The sequence below is a fragment of the Aphelocoma coerulescens genome, chromosome 1A (genome assembly GCF_041296385.1).
Source record: "Aphelocoma coerulescens isolate FSJ_1873_10779 chromosome 1A, UR_Acoe_1.0, whole genome shotgun sequence".
Lineage (NCBI taxonomy): Eukaryota > Metazoa > Chordata > Aves > Passeriformes > Corvidae > Aphelocoma > Aphelocoma coerulescens.
The window spans coordinates 71,864,044-71,886,060 of NC_091014.1; the positions used below are offsets into that span (position 1 = coordinate 71,864,044).

The following is a 22,017-nucleotide window of genomic DNA, read 5'->3' on the forward strand; positions in this document are numbered from 1 at the left end:
TAGGCAGCTTGAGGGAGCAGCCCAGTGTCATCCCCTCTTTAGAGAGGAGAAAAACCTGGAGCCAGCACCCCTCCTTGGTGTGAGATGCTTCCCACGGGACACTCTGTGACCCTGGCAAACAAACAGAACCTCCTTGCCTTGTACTTTTGCTCTGTCCTCCAAATATGGAACACAGGGTTTCTTCACCACACTCCTTGTATGTACTTGAACAGTGGTTGCACCACTGTAAGTCTTCCAGTGTTGCCGCATCTTTAAAGCTCTAGTCACTGCTGTGATATTTTGTTGCTTTCAAATTGTAGGGGCGTCAGTCAAAGTTTCTTTTTTCCCCTCGGTCTCAGAGTGGTCAGAATTAGAATTAATTTTACCCTGCATAATGTTTTGGCTTGGTTCATATTTATTCCAAGTGAGTTCACGCATTTCTACCTGCAGAAATAAAAGGTCATGCAACCAGTCAATTCACTCTCTCCTAAAAGGTGTGAATTCCTTCTAGGGAGTGAATCACCAGTGTATGGAAAGAAAAGAAAATGCAAAAAAGTACCTTCTGTGGGACTGTAATCATAGCTGCATGCAATTACAAAACGCTCAAGGGGACTTCGGATGCCATTTGTTTGCATCAATTTTTAGGTCATCTGTTTAATTTGGTTGATGAACACGGGGAAAAAATTAACCAAAACTTTTATCTTCTTGCTAAAAATAAAAAAAATAAATAAAGCAGTCGTGCTTTCTGTAGTGTTTGTCTATGCAGCACAAACATTTGAGCAGACTGGAGGAATCAGGTAGGAGGACAGGGAAAGGACTTGACACCTGAGGTGTCTTACTTTTTCGTAAAATAAATCTAAAATGATCCTGGCCCTCATCTAATACTCCAAGTTAAAAAGGAGATATGTGCATGTATATATGCCCATGTCATTATGATGGTTTTATGAGTCATCTATTACAGAGATTGGTTCCAAGAGAAAGTTTCAGAACCAGATCTGAACTCTCCGAGGAAGGAGAGTATTCAGAATTGAACTTTTGATTACAACTGGCATAAAGATAATTTGAATCCAGGTTTTTGGTTCATTGACTGAATTTGGATTTCCTTGATTTGTTTCATACAAGAATTTAGCATGTCAGTTGAAACATATACACATCTAAACTTATTCTGCTGGAATAAAATAGAAAGTTTCAGTGTTTTTTTATGGTAGTGTATTGCTTCCTATCTAATGCTTTCAACAAAACATCTTCTTGATTCAAATGTTTTGAAGCATGCCTTATAAAAAGGCAAAAGGCTTTCCAACTTATTGCTGGTACCCAGTAGTTTAAAAAAAAATAATAAAATAACAAACCAATAAAAACAGTATAGAAGCCTTTATTTTAAAGGCTGAATTCTTACCAGTGTGTAACTGTCCTTCCCTATGAGAGGGACTAAACTTTTGTAGTCAAAACCAAAGGCATCCGAAACTATTACATACTTTAAGACCTAGCTGAAAGTTCTAACGAAAATATAACCAGGACCCACTTGCATTTCACACTTTTCTTAGACCTTTATCAAGAAATGCTATCTAGTTATGAATGTCAGGCATTGAAACAGCTTAAAGTCCCATTTCAGTTCAAATGCAGAACACAAGTTCTAAAGACATTATAAAAAACCCAATCAATTTTCAAGCCCATATCACAATTTTGATTTTGAAGCCTTATTTTGGTAATCCTCATCATTTAACTTCTGGAGGATTATTCAGACCTCAGTGACGTGACTTGTCCTCCTGGAGGAAATGGAAGAGGAATGAAAGGTACTACATTTATCTTTCTTTAACTACTGCAAAATTAAATGTAATAAATATAAGACTTAAGCTGTTATATGGTAGAATTACTTCACATAGTATTAACAGGTAGATCTATAGATAGAATATTTATGCTTGTATCTACACTTTACTACTACCTGTATTCATGAGATGGGAAATAAGTAAAGGAGCAAAAACTGGAAATAGCATTTGAATTACTTTCTTCCTTTTAATTACATTCTCCGTAAGAGCTGTGAAGAGAGACAAGACACTCATGACCACAGCAACAGCAGTATAGTGGCCTGGGAGGCCTAAACTGGAAGGTGCATTTAAGACACTCTTGAAATAAAGTTCTGTCATTCCGGTTTGGTCTTCCATTCTTTTTAAGCTCATTCAGCTCTAGCTACTAGAAAATGTACAGGAAAATCCAGATCTCGTTCTGTAACTGCTGGAGAAAACTGGGCACATTCAGGGTGCAAAGCATTGCATCCTTTAAAGGATATTTCAGTCTGGTCAGGAAAGTCATGCTGGGGATGTGCCTGTTCTCTCCACCAGCTATAAGGAGACTATAATGTGAGGAGTTCAGATATGGATATGGTATTCCAAGCTGTAAATACCTAAAATTAGATGACATGAATGTCATCCCCAGTCTCTTTTTGCCTGATTGATCACAACACAAGTGTAAATAGTCTGGCATCCAATTAAAGAATGCTTAATTTCCTCAAATACATACTCTAACCCGGGATGAAGAAATCTTCAAAAGCTATCACTGGTTTACAAGGTCAGCTGGTATTTCAAGCTGGGAGATACTAAATTAGGATTTCTAGGAGAAACTGCTGCTGACCAAAGGCATTGAGAGATTGAGAGAAAAAGGACAAAGACTTTCATGAGACAGCCACAATAGAAAGACTGGCTAAGAACATCTTCTGGCTAGGGGATTTTAAGGAGACTTCAGCTCAGAGTAACACCCTCCAGCAGTGAACAAGAATTGAACAATAAATGAAAATACTGTCAGGTTCTCCTCTTTGTATTTGGAGGAGGAGAAAAAGGGAACAAACAAAGAGTTACAATTTTGCCAGGAATTCCCATAATACTAATTACTATAAAAATGAGCGCTCCTCTGCTGTGACACAGTAAACCCTGCTAACCTCCTTTATTATCTCAACACTCTGCTACTGACTTTTCTGTCTCCTCATGAGGACAGCAAATATGTCACTTTGCCATTTCTCATTGGCCCTGACACGCCAAGGCTTCTGCATGTGTTAGATTTGAAACCTGTGACATTTCCATGGAATAACATAGGACACATCCAGAAAGTAAAACCTATGTACAAACATTTACAAAGGCTGTGTGGCCTGCAGATGTAAACTAATGGGGGCCTGAAGCCTTCAATACCTGTTTCCTATGGCCCCCGTTACAGTACAGCCAGACTCCTAAGATCTTTAAATTATAGCATAACACAGTGAAGAGCAAGCAATACTTGTAACTATAAAAATATGTTGGAATATAAAACTTGAATACAATCAAACTGTAAGCATTGCTTAAAGTTTACTATATTGCCAGCCAAGTAATTCATTTTTGCAAAGAAAAAAACCCAAGTGGTTATAAAAATACTGGGTTTATAGTGGGAAGGCAGTGATTTTTCTTAAGACTTTGATACTTCCAGTCAGCAAACACTCTGTCAGGGTGGTGGTAAGTTGCTCAAGGCATAATGTTTAATAGTGCCTCCTCGCATGGTGGGAGCTCTGATCTGACTGTCCATCACAATAAGATTACAGATTACACGGCAATCTATAAACAGTTTATAATAGGATAGTTTGCAAATGCTCCACTAAAAACAAAGTGGAGCTTACACGTGTCTCTTTTAACTCTGAGTTATTTAGAATACCAAGAATAAAAAGTTTAATGATGAACAAACCAAAGATGGATTGTACACAATGAACTTTTAAAATATTTCAGTGAAGCATTAAAGCAGCTTTTAGTTCTGCTGGCAGTGGCTGAATCCTCCTAGGAGCTGTATTTGGAGCTGCAGAACTCATGTCTGATGGCAGATTAGTTGTTAGACTGTTAATTTAGCTAAGAGCAGATGTGGGTATTTGTTTTAGGGAGGGTTGTAAAGTTCAAGAGCAGAAATTTTCTGGGTGTGCTTGAAATAATGCAGGCAGAGGTAGCAGGGATTTCCTGCCTGAGTAATTCTTCCCTCACCTTTTCCAGATGAATCACTTGTGAAGAGAAAAGCAATGCCCATACTCCTCATGACTTGAGACTATCAAGTTCCCATTGTACAATACCCCTCTCTGCTACTGACATCCTTAACTCACACGTCAGGGAATCCAGAGTGGCAGTACCTAAACAGCACCCTAGAAATCCTAAACGAAAAAAGGTACAGGACAAGTAAAAATGAGTGGTCTCATTTTTCTCTGTTTGAAACATCTGTGTCCAGTTTACAGAACAAGATAAATTCTGCTGTAGGTTTCAGCCTTGCATATGTCCCTGAAGTGTTTAAGGCTGGGTTGGACAGGGCTTGAAGCAACCTGCTCTAGTGGAAAGTGTCCCTGCCCATGGCAGGGGAACTGGAACAAGATGGTCCTCAAGGTCCCTTCCAACCCAACACTGTGACTATGATTAGAGCCATGCAAGGTTCTGGCAAACTGTAGTTTATAGGGGACCATTTACTCCTGAAGCCTGGGATGAGACCAAGTAACACTGTAGGAAAATCCAGCTACCACTGCAATGAAGTAGCATAGAACAGGAATTCCCACCATTGCCACTCCATACAGTTTGGGAAGAAAGCATGCATTACTACCAAGTAAATCGAAATAGAAGTTTTCAAGAGCCAACCTTTTAGAAAACACACCGAAGCCACAGCAGAGGTTAGACTGCACTTTAGTGATAAAGTAAATAAATCTCTATATGTTCAGAAAGAAAATTCTTTTGTAGGATGAAACTGACAATTGTTTTCTGAGCAAATTTCTAAGTTGTTTTGAAAAAAACAAGAGTTCCTACATGTGATGATAATGTTAAAAGGAAAACAGAACAACATCAAAGACAGAGTAAGCACATTTACTCTTTCCTTTCACATAAATGCACTTGCACACCACCATACACACTCCTTTGATGACTAGCATTTAACAAAAGTGATTTCAAGTAAACATTAAAAATGTTCTTCTTCCTAAAAATCTTGAATCTCAAACACACAAATCCAATTCTAACAATGAATATTATGGGTTTGGCCAGGCCCCCTGCAGAAAAGCTGCAGCTGTGTAAGACATTCCTACAGCTCAGCCGTTCAGTGTCCCTTCTTGCGACACCCATATATACATCAATCACATATGGGTCATTTGAGAATCCCTCATTGATTTAGTGCACAGCCAGCCAGGGCGGCTAAATCTGTTTCTGCAACATGACTGTGATCTTGGTGAACAGCAGCTGAATGCTCTCATTCAGCTTGAGGGCGCTGTGGTGGGTGACACCCCAGCTTTTCCATCACCCACTCTGGCACTCCTCCTTAGGGGTTTTTTCCTCAAGGACATAAAGTTATTTAGAGGCTCCTTTCAGACAGCAACAATTCAAGCAATTTTCTATATTGCTCACTCACAATCCTGATTCAGCTGTAAATAGATTTCCAGCTGAAAGGTCATGAATAGCATTTTTTAAGCTGCATTAAAGCTAGATAGATGCAGACTGGCACGCACTGATGCTATAGACTCCAAAGTACTGGGCTATTATTCAGGTATTTTCCTGTGGCAGAAAACACAGAAATTTTGAAGGAGGGATGCTAACCCTGCTGACTCCAATGAAACGAACTCTCCAGGTCTCTGAATTTGGAAACATTTTCCAGTTGCAATTAGTATTGCAGAAACATGTGCTTACCTGCTAAAGGAAGAAGAAAACAGGACTGAATAGTAAACAGGGGAGACTCTGCATCAGGTGTCCAAGAGCCAACATGAAAATTCTTGACAGGTGATATAAACTGGTTGAAAAAAGTCAGGCTCTTACAAAAAAGTCAGCTCTGCAATGAAAGATGAACAAAAGAGTAGTGTTGTAAATATTGCTATTCTACAATATGTTTCAAGAGTGCACTAATAAACCCATAATGACAAACACGGAAGTAAAATAAGCCCAATAACCAGTGCTGTTCTGCCTCATTGGTGACTCAAATATTTCTTCTTGCACTTTTCCCTTTTCTGTTTTTTTTCTTCATGGGGAGCAATTCATTGGCACCAACATTAAGCTACACTTACCTCTAAAGAAGGCAAGAGAGTTTCCAGGGGCACAGACAGTGCAAGCAGTTCTGTGTCCCAGCATTATGGAGGTGATAGAAAAAGGTTTGAAACATGCTGCATGATCTACTGTGATCAGCTTTGAAAAGCAGATGTCCTGGATGCCCAGGAAAGTCTTAAATGCATCATTTAGAAATACTGAGAATTCTTACTTTAGGGCTTCAAATGATGGGTGTAATATCACTGCCTGCCCTGGTCCAGTCTTGAAGTGCCCCTCTGAGGTGACTATTAACATAGTTAACAACTCCAGAGTGGATAGACTGGTGCAACACAGAATTAAGAATTATTTGACTTCTAACCCCAATATAAACACTTTCATAATTTAAAGATTATTTTTGCAAATAACTGGTCAATAAATATAGAACACTATTAGGAAAATCATATGTGTGTGTGTGTGTGTGTATATGGACACACACACATACATATATATACCATACACACAGATACACAGTGGTATTCACATGCATACACATTCTGAGTACAGTTCTTCATGCCTTGCACTTTGCACAGTCATTAGTACCAGCTCTAACACACTGCTAAATTTAACTAAACATATATAGATGTCCTTTATGGCTTAGTTCATCCTGGGTATAAACCACTCTTGTTTTATGACATTCATACCCACTTTGCAAGGATGTGGCTGCACATGTTTAAAAATATGTATTTTAAGGTTAACCTTTCCTGCACTGGAGAGAACTAAACAATCCCCTTATACTCCTACCTTTGTCTGCTCCATGGGTATCAGCTTCATTCTGTTAGCACTTATTTTAGGTGAACTTAGAGATGTTAGCTTAAGTCAGAGCATTGGGCAAAGCTGGGCATTTTGCCTGCAATGGATTCAGGACCACAAACACAAGCAGCTCAGCAGAGAGCTGCAGAACTGGAGAAATCACTCTTGGTTGGAGGCTGCAGAGCCTTGAACTGGTGTCCTGAGCACCTGGGCCAAGATAGGGAAAGCAACCTCTCAGGAGCATGTGGGAGATAACACAAAATCGATAAACAAAATCGGCATGAGGGATGTGGTGCAAAAACACAAGGTACAAACATAGTCACACCAGAGCAACAACTCCTGTGGACACAGCTGGACATTGCATGAGTATATGAAAAACTGCTCTAATTGTATGAGAAATCCCACTGATGTGTTTAGGCCTGAGAAGCAGGCCTCAACCCAAGTTGACTTACAAGATGACCCTGGGCAATATGTGACTAACACCATCAGTATCATTTAGCTAAAAATAGATGACTAAGACGCTTATGCTAGCTGGCTCCTTTAGAAACTTTCACATAGTAGTTAATTATCTGCAAGAAATGAAACATTTTAAGAAATTTCAAAACCGACATGAATAGAGACTTGTTGCTACAATATTTTACAGGAAACCCTCCCAGCCGAGGCCTGGGCTCTGTCTGGCCAAGCCTTGGCCCCTGCTGGTCAGGAAGCGTGCCCTCAGATCCAGGAGTCTCTGTGCTAAAAATATAATCAAGTCACTTCGACTTACTGATTTGGGCCTATAAAAGCTGGGCCCGCTTTCGGGGTGAATTTGGAGACTTCACCTATGGGTGGACACACTGTGTAGGATTTTCCCAATTGCCAAGAAGGGTTCTGCAGGTCCTTGCTGTGAAACTGCCTCCAGCAGCGACTGCCGACTCTGGATGATGGTAAAGTATTTAGGCAAGTGGTGATATATCTTTCTCAATCACTATCCTTTCTCTTGTATAGTAATGATTAGGTGCATTACCTTGCTTATTTTTGCTTGTTGCTAAAGCCAAGTGTGTAGTTTTACTGGATGTATCATTTTACTTTTGTGTTGCCTTAATATTCATAGTAAAATAAGACCATTCTTTCCATTGGTGTCTGTGTCCTTTAAATTGCCCCACCAACTGGCAGAACACCCACTGATTTCAGACAGATATTATTGACAAGGAGCACAATAATAGCTAATTGGTTCTCAAAAAATGACGTGCTTATGCATATGAAAACAGTGTTTTGCTTGGAGAACCCGCTTTGACATTTCTATGCTAGCAGATTAAAAAAAATCCTCCATTTTGCCTATAACCAGTGATAATTTGATCAGTCAGGATAATAAACCTACATCATAGTGCTATTCTTTAGGATTTGAGGGGGTCATTTCAGAATAAAACTCCACTGCCTTTTTCACTTAAACTGACCTAAATTTGACAACTAAAGCTCAGCTATTCCATCAATGCAAGAATGAAGTATAAATTATCAGGTTTTTTTAATTTGTGAAATACATTTATCTTGCTTTCATCTAATATTCAGTATATCCTAAACAACATATAGGTTCAGCAGAAAAAGAGAATGCCTAAAAAAAACCCAACCCATGATGCTGTTGTACAGAAGTTCCAGGAGACTGTAACTAAATATTCCTTTCTCCAGCTGAGCAATCGGTGCATTCTTTGGCAGATAAAGCAAATGAAGAATTCATTTCTCATCAAGCATTGATACCATCCCTTAAACCAGCATTTCCCAGAAGTAGAATTTCAGAATTGCATGACCGTTTTCTCGGGCACACAATGCTGGCCCACTTCTCTACTCCAGGGAAAGCAGCAACACAAGGCTCTCAGAAGGATCCCTGTTAATGACCCAAAATTACCATCAGGCTGTAGCTTTGGAGACCTCCTGACCAGCACATAAAGAAACATGACTCCCAGGGTTTTTGGACCCTAAAGCTGCCACAAAATCCAGAGTCATCTCAAATTGTTCTGAGCCACATGGCAGTACAGTTTCCAGGTAAATTCTACATGTGAGGCAGAGGAAAAGATGTAGTGTGGTTACTGATGCTGTTTGGGAATTTGTTTAAAACCAAAATTTTACTCCTGGTAGAGGTGATAGTAGTCCAAATGTTATTGGACATACAATTTTATATGTATCCAAAAATAAAGGGCAAACCACAGGACCACTCCTTGCAAGTGCAGTACAAGTAATACAACTGCCCTCCTTTTCTAAGTGACTGCATTTTGAAATTAATTTATTTGTGTGGGTGCAATTGATTTCACATACAACATGAACTTGCTCAGTGAAGGGAATATCAGTTCTTCCTCAGTACTGACAACAAGAGCTGCTGTAAATCAGTATTTCAGTGTAGCTGACAAGAGCTGCCCCACTTATCATCTATTGCTCAGCCAGCTACAGCCTGAGAAATCGGTCACACAGACTCTAATTTTGGCTGTTACTGCGGATGTCTTTCAATTCAGCATGAGTGGCCGGCAAATAAGCCCTATCATTTCAGTGACTGCATTCCACAAAGGTGCAAGCCAAGTATCAAAGCTCTGGCTGCAAAAGGTGATTGCAATTAAACTCTAATCAGTCTGGCAGGCTGATGTGATCAGGGTCTGTTGTGTTAAAACCCACTGTGGCTCTATTATGGACCTTTTCCTACTGCAAAATTTTAAACTGGGGCTGCAATGACAGGGCAGTGTATTGATGGCTGGAGACTGAAAAGGCCTTGGTCACTACTTAGAAAATTCTGCCAGGTCAGCTCAATCAACCGCAAATGTGGAAAAAAGTGCATGAAGAGTGAAATGAAAAGACATCAATATAAAATGCACCATCCATACTCTTGGCTTTATTCTTCAAGTTACATGCATGTAGTTATTCCTTCGGGCTATCTCAGCTTTATTTCAATGGCCTCTTGTACTTCTGGCATTCCCCTCCCATTTAACTAGTCAGCCTACAACTGGTATCAACACAAAGAACCACATAGTTCAGCCTCTGATTGGCTTCCCAAGCACCATGGTTCACTCTTCTTTCAAACCTGTGAAAGACTTTTTCGTCTCTGTTTTTACCAGAGATAAAAAGATGACAGTATGTCTTCCGGGTTTTACATCCCTGATCTTTCTATATTTCACTCTAATGGAATAAAGTTCTTACTATAAAATCAAATTATAACTAAAGGATGAATGAGTTCTGGCCAGAGAATAAGATAGAAAAGCCCCTGTTGACTTTCCCTGGGCCAACATTGTACCTCAGACAAATAATTAGATTGTTTTTAAGGCTGACATTTCATAGCGGATTTTTTTTGCTGACAGCCTGTTTCTGTTGCATGTATTGCTGACTTTCTTTTCTGCTGCATTAGTGACACTTAATCTGCTTTTATATCTCTGAGGACATAAACTAATGAAGATTGCAACCTAAAGGAAATAATTCTCCTGAAAACCCTTCGTGCTACTCTTAAAAGAAGCCAGATGAAAAAGTTATAGAAAGCTCTGCAATAAAAAGTGTCAAATTTAACTCTGGAGACAAAGAGAAAGCAAGAATGTACTAAAAACAAAAACTAAAATTTAAGGGGCTGATTACAGGATTAACATGGTCTAAAAGCATCAAAATATCTCCCTTCTTATCTCAGATTATGACTTTTTCAATACTCAAAGCTCCTACTCAAAACCTCTCTTCACACTCACAGCTCCAGGAATTCATATTTAGAATCTCTTTCATTCTTCACTTCTCATAAACTGACTCTTAAACATAAGGACTAACTGATCACAGGGACAATCATGCACAGATCTCTGCCAGCTGCTTACATGGGTGAGAGTGGCGACACTTTGCAGAGAGCACCTAGTGGACTGCATTTCACAGCACCCCAAGTTTAATTCATATTCAGCTAAATGAAAACACCTTGCAAGCAAAGCTTCCCAATGCAACTGCATCACTGACAGAATTTTCACACACTGCAACCAGGCTGTGAATTTAATCCTGGAGGTAGAAGAGCAACACATTTTTCAAGGGGTGAACTACAATTTAACAAAACAGATAGAAAAACCATCATGATGGTAATGTTCCTCAAATTCATAAATTCATAAATTCATGTCTTTATAGACATTTTTAAATCCTTCTCCACTGCCTTAGCTCTGCCTTAAGGAAAATCATAGAAAAATATTGAACCATTTCAGGAGGAAATGACTAGAAAATCCTATTCATAGTGTGCATAATTTGAAGTTAAATTCACCTTTGATGTGTTAGTGCCTTGGTTTACAGGCTGTCCATTTACAAGTCTCACATGAAAGTCCATATCTCACAGTGATTTCAATAAAACATTAAAGCTTCAGGTTAACTCAAGGAGAAGAGTTCTTGGATGGGTGGGCACAGCATAACTGGACACTGAAAGTTCCCTTTGAACTCTCCATGGGCTCTTTCAGGACAAAACAGAAAGGTCTCTTCTTATCTTCCATTAAAGCACTTGAACTCATGAATTTTTGAAGTAGCATTTGAAGGGTTTTACGGCTAGAGGATCCAGTGAGTGTAAACGAGGTCCTTTTGTAAGAATTTCACTTGAGAACCTGCTGAGTCTCCTTTGCTGGCTAGTCACTTCAGGCATCTTGCAGACAAGAACTGTCGACTGCTTTACCCCTGAATTTGAAAACTGAACAAATCCAGGGAGGACATTTTGTGCAGCAGCCTAGCACTAGCTCTGCAGCAACACTTCTCTGCCCACCACAAAATAGAAGAAAAAAAAAAAAAAAAGAAGGCAGCATTCTGCTTCATCTTCCTTTGCTTTTGACTGAAATGCCAACATTTCTTTTTGGTTTCCTTCCTCATTCCCAAGAACTGTGGGAGGTGGGAAAACAAAAAGGGAACATGTCAATTTGTCCTCCTATTTATAAGCAATTCCTCAATTCCTTCACAGTGGGGAGGTCCTGCCCAGAGTCATCCTCACTCAGTGAGCCCAGTGCTCAGCCTGTCTGCCAAGGTGTCACACCACATGTGGAAAACATCTTCAGGAATAGCAGTTTCCTATTAAGAACAATAGCAACCCTCTAAGGAGATTAAGACAATGATGGATCCTGGGCAACTTGGACTCACAGCCAGCTAAGAGAAACAAATCTCACCCTTCTCATCCAAGCCACCACTCCTGGCCAACAGCAAGCAAGCTTTGGAAGGAGCATGAGAAGAGGGGGAGAGAGGCATCTGACTGCAGAGCAGAGCCAAGAGTGACTTCCCATGCAGCAGGAATTTATAGTCTGCATGGCAAAAAGTAACTACAGTCATAACCCACAAACCCCCTTGACAACTTTATCTGTCTCTGTTCACAGTTCTGTAGACTTTGCTGAACATGCTCTAAGGATCACCAAGGTTATCATGAACATCTCTACTCAAACCACCAGGCTTCTGGCACAGCACCTTTCAGGAATACACCTCTCACATGTCTCTAATTTCAGAGCAGAGCTGGGCTTACTTATTCCCTCGGTGGGGATCACAAGCCTGACAGTGCCAGCAATGGCACCAGATAGAGGCATACGCAGAATATGTAGTGAAGTTTTACAAGAGATGCTCACAAGGCCCCAGTGGCAAACAAAAACTGTGAGTGGGTTACATGGATAGTACTCCACCGTCATGAATCCTGAAAACAGAAGTAATAGTCACTTGCATTTATTAGTATGAGGGAAACAGGAAAAAAAATGAACATTAAGTAGGCAGTTCCAGTTCATCCGAAGCTCATCAGAGACAGCTTTTCAAGTCAAGGATTTTCAAGCAAAGAGAAATAAAATAAATGATGCCACTATTATCCCTTCTGCCCCTTCTCCTGCCCTACCAAAGCAAGGATGGCTGACGGGCTGTGTTTTATTGTTGCTGTGTAACAGCAGTGGTGTCAGCTCTGCTGCCAAGAGAGGTGAAGCTTGGCTGAAGCTGCCAGATGCATTACTATGATATTTTCTGCTTCAGCAGCCTTGCAGATTTTGAAGAAAGGCAGCAAATAGCTGGAGGCAGCAACTTCTTATATTTCCTCTGACATTTCTACCACATTCTCAGACTCAGATTCTGACTCTGCACGAGATGGCAGCCACTTAGACAAAAGCTTCCCCAGGAAACCCAGAAATATGAGAACACAGCCTGCATCTGCTGCCATTCTCAGAGCACACACTGCTGCCTGAACCCCTTGAGAATAATAGGAGAAAAGGCTATAAAAGAAGTTTCTGCCTCCTCCCCAGTGAGGATGATATGCCTGCACATATTACTGTGGGAGGAGACAGAGCAGGTCTCTCGTCTCTTAGTTCACAAAGTCTGGGGAGATGTGAGTACAGGATGTGGACTTCCACCAAGGCTGGCAAGTTCATGGCTCCATTGATCCTCCATAACTGAAACCAGCCAGAGGCTGGATAAGCCATGCACCAAAGTTGGGACTTGGTGTGCTGGAGGCAGTATGTAGGGAATGGTTTTGTGGGAAATAAACTAACAAAAAAAGAAGAGCTAAAGAGAAGTAGCAACAATTACAGGGCTATCACAAAAAGGACTTGGATTCAACTCAGCTATCTTTTTGAGCTCGTGCCATCACTAATTTATACTCCTACATTGCAAATATATGTGATGTAAAGACTGCCATCCCATCATGACCTCTCTGAAAAGTTATGAGACACCCCTTGAGCCCCTAAACTATATTCAGATTCTCAGTAATGACTCAGTTGCAGAGCTATTCTCAGGGATTAACAACTGCCTGAATCAGGTCCTTCAGCCTCAGGAAGGGACACTTGCCAGTGACTCATCTCTGGAAAATCTGTATCATCATTAGTAACACCAGGAGAGGAGTATCCAAAATTGTGTTATGCTGGATTTTTTTTTTTTTAATTGAGTACATAAGGTATTCTTCTACTGATGTCAACAGTACTGGATCAGGACACAGGTTATCATGAGACCACCTAAAAGAGCCTGTGGCTCTGGGAGAGGAGAAGTAAATTCCACATTCCTTGCACTGGGTGAACCCCTCATATACCTCAAGTGCCCAGTTGAGATTTCAACAAAGGTATTTACAACCATTCACAAAAGCACACTACACCTTTGGAATTTTTGTTTAGTTCTGTGTCTGCTGTGTCTGTTACCTTGCAGTTCATGCTTGCCTGTTTTCCATGTCACTTGATGCAAAGAACATTTGCTTTACAATTGAAAGGAGGGCATCTTCCACATATTCCTGGATCTGGGACTGTCAGAAACTGTGCACCCCTGGGTAGCAGACAGACCCTGAGCTAATGAAGCATTTAAACACATTCTTAACTAATTTTAAACGCAGTAGCTGTACCACTGTAACTCAAACTGGCCATTCCCCTTGGTTTCTAGATAACCTATCAATGTTCCTAAACTGACTGTGCTGCAAAGATACAGGATTTGATCCTGAAAAAGCATGTGTGCTGAAATGTTTGGCAACCAAGTTCTAAGAAAGTCTCTGAAGAGAAGTGTGAAACGAGAGGGAGAGGATTCTTAAGGTTTTCAAGCAGTTAGAGGCTTTGCTTAGGGGTCGATTTTGTGACCAGGCTATTTAGTAGTATTAATCTTTAGCAATTTGTGTTCACAATACAAGTCATTTGGCTGTCTGCACTGAGTGGAGAGACAGCAACCTGTCAATGGCAGAGAAGCTGCACCACTCCAAGCAGACAGATGGCAAGGATGCAGCTCAATTCTTTCCTCCCTTTATTTCCCTCCTAGTATCTTCTTTTCTCCAACCCCCCTCTCCCCCACCAGTTCTTCTGGAGGGGGGAAGATCTACGTGCACTTCAGTGTGCTTAAAGAGCAAATTATATTTTTGATCTAATTACTTCCTGAGTCTCTGTAGTAGCAATCTGTCCTCACCCCAGACAGAAAGCAACGGCTGTTGCACAGCTGGTCTGGCATCAGCAGTGCTGGCAGATGAACAGCAGGCAGGTGTGATGTCAGTTTGGCTCACCAGCTGCAAAGAAATCAAGGAAGAAATCTCTGCCTATTGCAGAGGGGAGTGTGATTTGGAGTGTTCCTGCAGAGTGGGTGGTGGTTTAATCAGAGAAAAGCCTAATGGACAAGTCCACTAATTCTTGGATTGTGCCAATTGGCACCAGGCATTTATCAGAGGACTGAAGGAGGCTCTCAGATCCTCATTGGCATCTAGCTGCCATGGTTGTGGGCATACAAACGCGAATGCCTCAGGATCATCTTGAGGGCAAGACTGATATTAGATGAATTAAAGATAAATAACCTTACCACAAAAAGAAGGTAATAAAAGGAATTCATCAATATAAAGAACAACCTGAGACTTCTTCCTCATTCTCCTTCTGCTTCACTTGATAAAGCAACAAGTTATCTTGGACCAACCAACAGGTTGCCAACTTGTTCCACAAACTTACAGCTTTTTAAAATAAAACCCTTTTCAGTCTGGGTGGTGGTGTCTTTTGCTTACCCATTTTCATTTGCCAGGTTGGCCTCAGAGACTTTCACTGTCATGTTGTCATTCCTACCAAAATTTCCAAGACCACTGAAATTTTCACACACAAATGGATGGATAAGTTTGTTTCCAGCAAAGGAAGAGTTATGACCTCCTGAGAGTACATAGGCCTCCTGCTACTAACACGGCACTCTGTGAGCTTTGGAAGCCTGTACGAAGGCACAGAGCAAAAAAGACACTCAGCCTCAAGCATCAGCCTCTCACCAGGCAAAATAGAGGAAAAGAGCTGATAGAAAAACAATACTGAGCAATTTAAAGGTGAACATTTTGCAGACTAACACATTATCCAAGCTCACAGGAACCCTCCAGCTCTGCCAAAACAGTTAAATCCATTTAACTAATCTAAGCTTCTGCTTGGACACTGTCAACCTATGCAAACAGATCCCTTAGTGGGTGCAAGCAGGAGGGTTAAAGCAGTCACCAGCCTGGGGATCCCTCCTGCCTGGGCAGAAGTGTTACAGCGGGGATACTGTAACACGCCTATATCGAACCAGGAGTCCCCTGGAAAAGAAATATATATGGACAGATTCTTGGTAGATGTTTCAGAAATTTTTATTTCCCCAGCCGCATGGCCGGAGCTCTGCTGAGGAACTGTTCCAGTCACGGGACCCAAGGGTCCTTGCCTGCGCAGGGGAAACACAAACCAACCAATGGGGAACGAGGCTGACCAGGGGCTCGGGAAACCCCGTGTCTCCCCTCAGGGCCCCTCTCCCAGGGCTACATGGCGGGGGGGGGAGAGAGACCCCAACACAGAAGAGCAGCAGCCACAGCAGAACTAAGACAGCCACCCTCACTGAAGCATCTCCCATCCATGGGTTAACCTGAGTTTTCTGATTTTACCTCAACTGGTTCTGTTCTGCTAAGCAGACACATGCAAGACTAACTGCTGGCAAAGAGGCACTACCAAACAGCCAAGGCAAAAGGGACTCTTCCTATTTTAACTGGAAGCAGTAGTTTGAAAAGTCAGTGGCAGTGCAGCACCTTTGCTGTGCTTTATCTGAGTCATACATCAAGAGCCTCAATGCTATTTTCTGATGGGTCAAGAACACAAACCTACAAGCTTTTTAAACACTAGCTCCTCAGCCCTGTTGCAAGCAGGTGACAACCCTGTGCAAGTAGTAGGAGTCATTTTAAACCTGAACAAAACTGCTTCTTCAACAAAAGATGATACAGTTAAAGAGTGTTCCAGCTTCCAGTGAAGATCCAATATGACAAGTAACTGAAGAGCAACACGATTAAGATTTTAGATCCAGTGGCACAACCCAACCAGATCTTGCTACGTATGAAACCAAACTCTGGAAAATCTTACAAAATTACAATAGCAAAAATTAGGTGATAACTGAAAAAGAGGAAGAATCTGGGTATCAGGGCATACTATGCAGCTTGTTGAATCTGTGATGGTGGACAATAACAACCAGTAAGAGCTCTAACCTTCACCAAATGCTATCGCCCAACCTCTGTTGAATTAGAGTGCACTGTTCCTCCACTCCTTCCCAGCAGGTCAGGAAACAATGCTAGGAAGCTGCCAAGTGTCCAGGCAAAACAAACTAAGAGGGGAAAACCCCAAAAAACTAACCCCAAACCTGAAAGATGCTCAAAAGCCTGCACAAACCTAAGCATCATTTCTTAAACTCAGGGAAAACTCTCTCTGACCTTCAAGGGCAATCATACTTCAATAAAAATTAACTGCAAGTCAGGAAATTTTTACCCCAGGCTTGATTGAACAGGCTCCTAAGCATTTACAAGATAGCTTAAAAGTAGCTGTATTGAAAGACTTAGAATCCTTATTTCTTGGGGTTTTTTTGCATTATTCAAACTGTGGAACCTCAGTCACAGACTCACAGACCAAAATATGACAGCGGTAGGTGCTGTAGAAGGCAGCTGTGGGAAGGCAGCACAAAAAAAAGATAATTAAGAATTAAGAAAAAGAGAAGCACATGTTCTCCCAGGATACATTCTAGACACAATCATATATGGGTAACTAAAGAACAGTGAAAGTGTTTCCACAAAATCTCACAGCAGCAAGCCAGATGACTCAAAAACAAACCTCAAAACTCCTATATCCCTTCATTTTCAAACAATGAGGGAGAAAAAGGCATTACAAGATGTCACAAAAGGCTGGTAGACTCCATTTATACCATGCTGAGTCAGCATCTCACTGAATACCAAAGATGTCACTGAGACGATGATAAGGCAGTGGTTCCCAAGGAAATAAGGGCCAGATCCTTGGTGCTACATTCCCCACACAGGGTCAACGCAGCTTTTTTTACTCCTCGGCAGCACTTTACTCAAAGGTAATGTCTTGGGCTGATTTAATGATAATACTGTATTTCTCTATCATCTGTTTATTGCCCAGAAATGGGTCCCACAGCTTTAACTGGGTCCAAGAGAGGGGGCAGGAGAACCCAGGCAAATTCTTCAGTGCAGTTTGTGTTCAAGGACTCACACACTCCCCCACGTTCTCACTGCCACAGCACCTTCCTGCTTTTTAGCTAGCCTGTTAGCTGAGGCAAGAAATTCTTCCCAGGACTGTGGCTTTTTCTTTTTCTTTTCTTTTTCTTCTTTTTCTTCTTTTTCTTCTTTTTCTTCTTTTTCTTCTTCTTCTTCTTCTTCTTCTTCTTCTTCGTCTTCTTCGTCTTCTTCGTCTTCTTCTTCGTCTTCTTCTTCTTCTTCTTCTTCTTCTTCTTCTTCTTCTTCTTCTTCTTCTTCTTCTTCTTCTTCTTCTTCTTCTTCTTCTTCGTCTTCTTCTTCTTCTTCTTCTTCTTCTTCGTCTTCTTCTGCTTCTTCTGCTTCTTCTGCTTCTTCTTCTTCTTCTTCTGGAACTGTTCAGCTTTGCTCTGGTCCAAAACACCAGAACATCGCCAGGAGCCCCAGGCCACAGGGGAGGCCCTGGGATGCCACACCCCAACTCTGGAGGACCTCAGGAGAAGCTGAGCAGGACTCTAAAAACATCCACCATCTTTCTTCACAATGAGAAGGTTTATTATCTAACAGTATTCTTTTTTTTTTTCCTCATGCCTGCGTGCACCCTGATCGTTAAATAAACGGGGTTTTTTTTTTACTTTCCTCCAAGAAATTCCTTTCGAACCTGGGGGGGAGGGGCTGCCGAAACCTGCCTTCCATTAGAGGACACGTTCATCTCAGGACTTCTTCCTATTTTGTCTCAAACTGAGACAGGTAATTAAAAAAATTAGTTCCCTACCTCAAAGTTAATTCTGAAGCCTCAGAAGAAGCTGAAAGACTACTATGAATACTGTATAATACTATAAAATCCTGGGTTTTCCTTCCATTTGTTTCCTCTATATATACACCAGAAATACCCTGATTTTACAGAAATATTCATGGGATGATATTTGGTAGTTCTCACCTTCTAATTAAAGGGCAGGAGAAGAGAGGCAGTCTTTCTAAAAGGTTTCATTTCTGTCACAACAGTGATGCGCAAGGAAATGAAAAAAAAAAAAAACCCAGACAAACAAAAGGAGCCCTCACAAGTGAAAGACAAAATCAAAGCCAAGGGAACACTCCCTCCCTCCCAGCTCTCCAAGTCCATTTTCTTCAGGCATGGAGCAGTCTGTAGGCAGGCTTTCAAGAGATGATTTAATATGCTGCCTTTCTAACGTGGTGGGATTTGACCAGACATTTTCAAGTTTTGCTAAAGAAAAAAATGCAAGAGCCCCTCTTGCCCTGCCTGTCCTACTACAGTCACAGAAACAAGCTGGGCTGAATCTGGCTTGATATTAAAAAAGAAGGATGTAAGTGCACTTTATTTCCCTTCATAGTCATCTTCAAGCCTTGAAAACTTGGGTCAATTCTTCTTAGTACATATTTGTTTCTAATCTTTACCAAATTTGACTTCCACCTTGGGACAAAGATGAGAAAAAGGAGACAGATAAAGGCTGGAAAAGAATGTGAAATCACCTGTAAAATGAGAGATTAACACAGATGCCTTTGTGTTCATGGAAAACATATAAAGAAATGTGACGGGAGACACTGCCAGGGAGCCGTGAAAGCACAGCTACCAGCAGACTGCAGGAGGCAATAGGCAAACACACCGGAGGGAGGCAAGGGGTTTTGATTCAGTAAAAAGCTCTGCTTGTTTCTATTGGAGCACAAATATTCTGTGTGGAACCAGAGGACCTCCAGACTTGGTATTCCCATAAGAGGAAGATTCTTCCCCCAAGATGGCATTATGCCAGACTGGCTTCAGGCCCAAACACAAAGGCATTTTGGTGGCTGAACCAGAAATAACTGAAACAAAGGCCAGATTTCTGTTCTCCAGCAAAGGTGGTGGGTTGAATCAGTGACTTTTTAAACTGCTTAAGCTTCAGTGTGACTTCAGAAGACTCAGGTTTTCCTGGGAATCCTTTCTGTCCTTGTTTCCTGCTGCCACTGTCCCCCACTGCACAACCTTGCTGGGACAAGGCACAAGGTCATTGCTGCACCCAGCTGCACTGTGCTGGTATCCATCTTCCACTAAGGTACCAGAGAGCTGCACTGCACATCACTTAGGTGAGATACAGCATGGCTAGCCAATCTGCATCCCTCCCTAAATTATTCTATGCATAAAAAACATAGTAAATATTTCCCCTGTATTTCTTCAGGCTTACAATATTTGCTCTTATATCTAGCAGAAAGTAAAAGCCTAGATACATGACCTAGTACTCTAATTCACATGATTTTATCTTTTGGACTGTTGCACAGTTCCATTCATTAAAATGGGCAACAGACAAACAGAGAGTAATACGTTTACTGTAGAAATTTACAGTTCTTTCGTAGAAGACACCGAAACATAATCAGAGAGTAGGGAAGAAGGAGGGATGGGAAGCAGGACAGCGCCAAGATGTGGTTGTCAGTGCTGCAGGATTCAGCTAAAGCACAAGATAGCACTGCAAGCATGGAAAAGCTCCAAGAAAGAGGGCACATGGTACTGCTGTACCTAAAAACTCAGTGCTGAATAATCAACACCTTTGGCTATTCTAAATGCACAAGCATCACTCAACTTCTCCACACTCACTGACTTCTTACCCAAGCACTCTTCCAGAATTCACCCAAGTCTGCAAAAGGATAGTGCAAGCCCCAGTCCATCACACTCCCTCAGCAGCTACAAAGCAAGACAAGAGCACTGAGATCTGTTTGCATAGGGGCTGGAGTCCCTGTTCCCAGACATCTCCTGTTACCACCCAGAGCCACAATCCATTTAATTTCCTCACAGTAAGCCAAAACCATCATAAATTAAGAAAAAAAATGAATGTTGGTCTGAGCAGGATCTGCAACCCCAAAGCAGGAAGATAAGGACTTTGCTGTAGTCAGCAAGAGAAAGTGTTTTTAAAGCATAATCAAAGCAAATCTCTCTTGAACACTTCAAATAACCCCCGTGACTTTGCACATCCTGACCAAAGGCACCATCTTGCAGCACTTTATTCCAGCACAGCATACTGTGCTGCTCAGTGATGTGAACTGCCTGCAAATTCCACTAAACCCACTGTTTTTTCCTGTTCTTTATCAGCTTAATAAATCTGCTCCACTGCTGTCTCATTTGTAGAGGCAGGCAGGAGATTGTGCATTATAGCAGACACAGGAGTTTAAACAAAAAAAAAAAAAAAAAAGGTAGGAGGGGAACCAAAGCAAAAGCTTTTATTTGCTTATATCTGGGGTCTTAGAATGCATGCATGGAGCTCTGCTGCCAGCCAAAGCAGTAGCAATAACTACCTAAGCTCTCTCACGCCTCTCCAGGAGGTCTCCTATTCACTGTGGCCATCCCAAACCACAACCTGCCCCCAGACTTTACACAGGATCACATAAGGAGTTGGGTCATACCCAAAGATCAGATCACTGCCCCACGTTATGTATATACTGCTCAGTAGGGCTTGTGGATAGAAAGCCATTCTGAGCTCTTCAGGGCGCTACCAGATGTATCTCACCAGGTTTTGCAAAGCTGAGGTGGATCAAGCAGGAAATCCAATATATATGGAAGCTATTCCATTGGCCTCCATGGCTATGCACCATTCTCTGCATTCCCTATAACAGCATGAAACAAGGAGCATCCAAGGGTAGGTCCCTGAGTTTAAAGCTAAATCCAACCTTCCCAGCAGCTTATGGGATCACCACAGAGAGGCAATCCAGGGTCCGGCTGGACATGCCTTCTCCCAGCTCAAAAGAATGGCAAGCCTCATGCACTTTTTCCACCAGCTGTGTCAGTACAAGAAATACATCATCTAGCTACCCAATATGTCTTTCTGGGAATCATATTCGACTTAATTCCCCAAACAAGGTTACACCAGGCCCTACAGAGGACACTGCACACCAGGCAGTGTGGCAGCCGCTGGTTTAAGAGTAGTGGCTCAGCTATCGTGCTCAATCTGTAAATACCATGTGTCTGCATGTTTATCCATGTACATCTGTGTACATACAAACATCTGCATGGAAAACCAAAGGAGAAACAAGGAATGCTTAGGAAAGAGCCTAGCTCAGTTAACTACCCTGTGACATCCACTTCTGCCTCTGAACCCCTGCAGCCCACAAAATCGCACTCCATGTTGAAGTCTTTAAAAGGTTCAGAGTGCTCCACACACAGAAGTTTGTGTTCAGCAATGCAATAATTTGCAATTTCAGTGTGCTTTTATCATTCTTCTTGCCATCACATATTTTAGGACAAGAAAGGAACCTTTCTAGTATGACCATCTGTGAGGGAAGCAGGACACCCTTCTTCACAGGATTACATGATACTAGAGTATCTTCATTTTTTAAAGTGTTTTTCTTCTCCTGTTGTTT

General features: G+C 41.5%; 1 protein-coding gene across 1 annotated transcript in view; it reads right to left on the bottom strand.

The window, feature by feature from the left end:
* The window catches only part of PRR5 (proline rich 5), a 102,738-nt gene that overhangs the window by 58,414 nt on the left and 22,307 nt on the right, over positions 1 to 22,017 (bottom strand). The window contains exon 2 of the mRNA XM_069003487.1: positions 5,637 to 5,775. The gene's annotated coding sequence lies outside the window, so the exon portion shown is untranslated. The remainder of the gene's footprint in view (positions 1 to 5,636; positions 5,776 to 22,017) is intronic.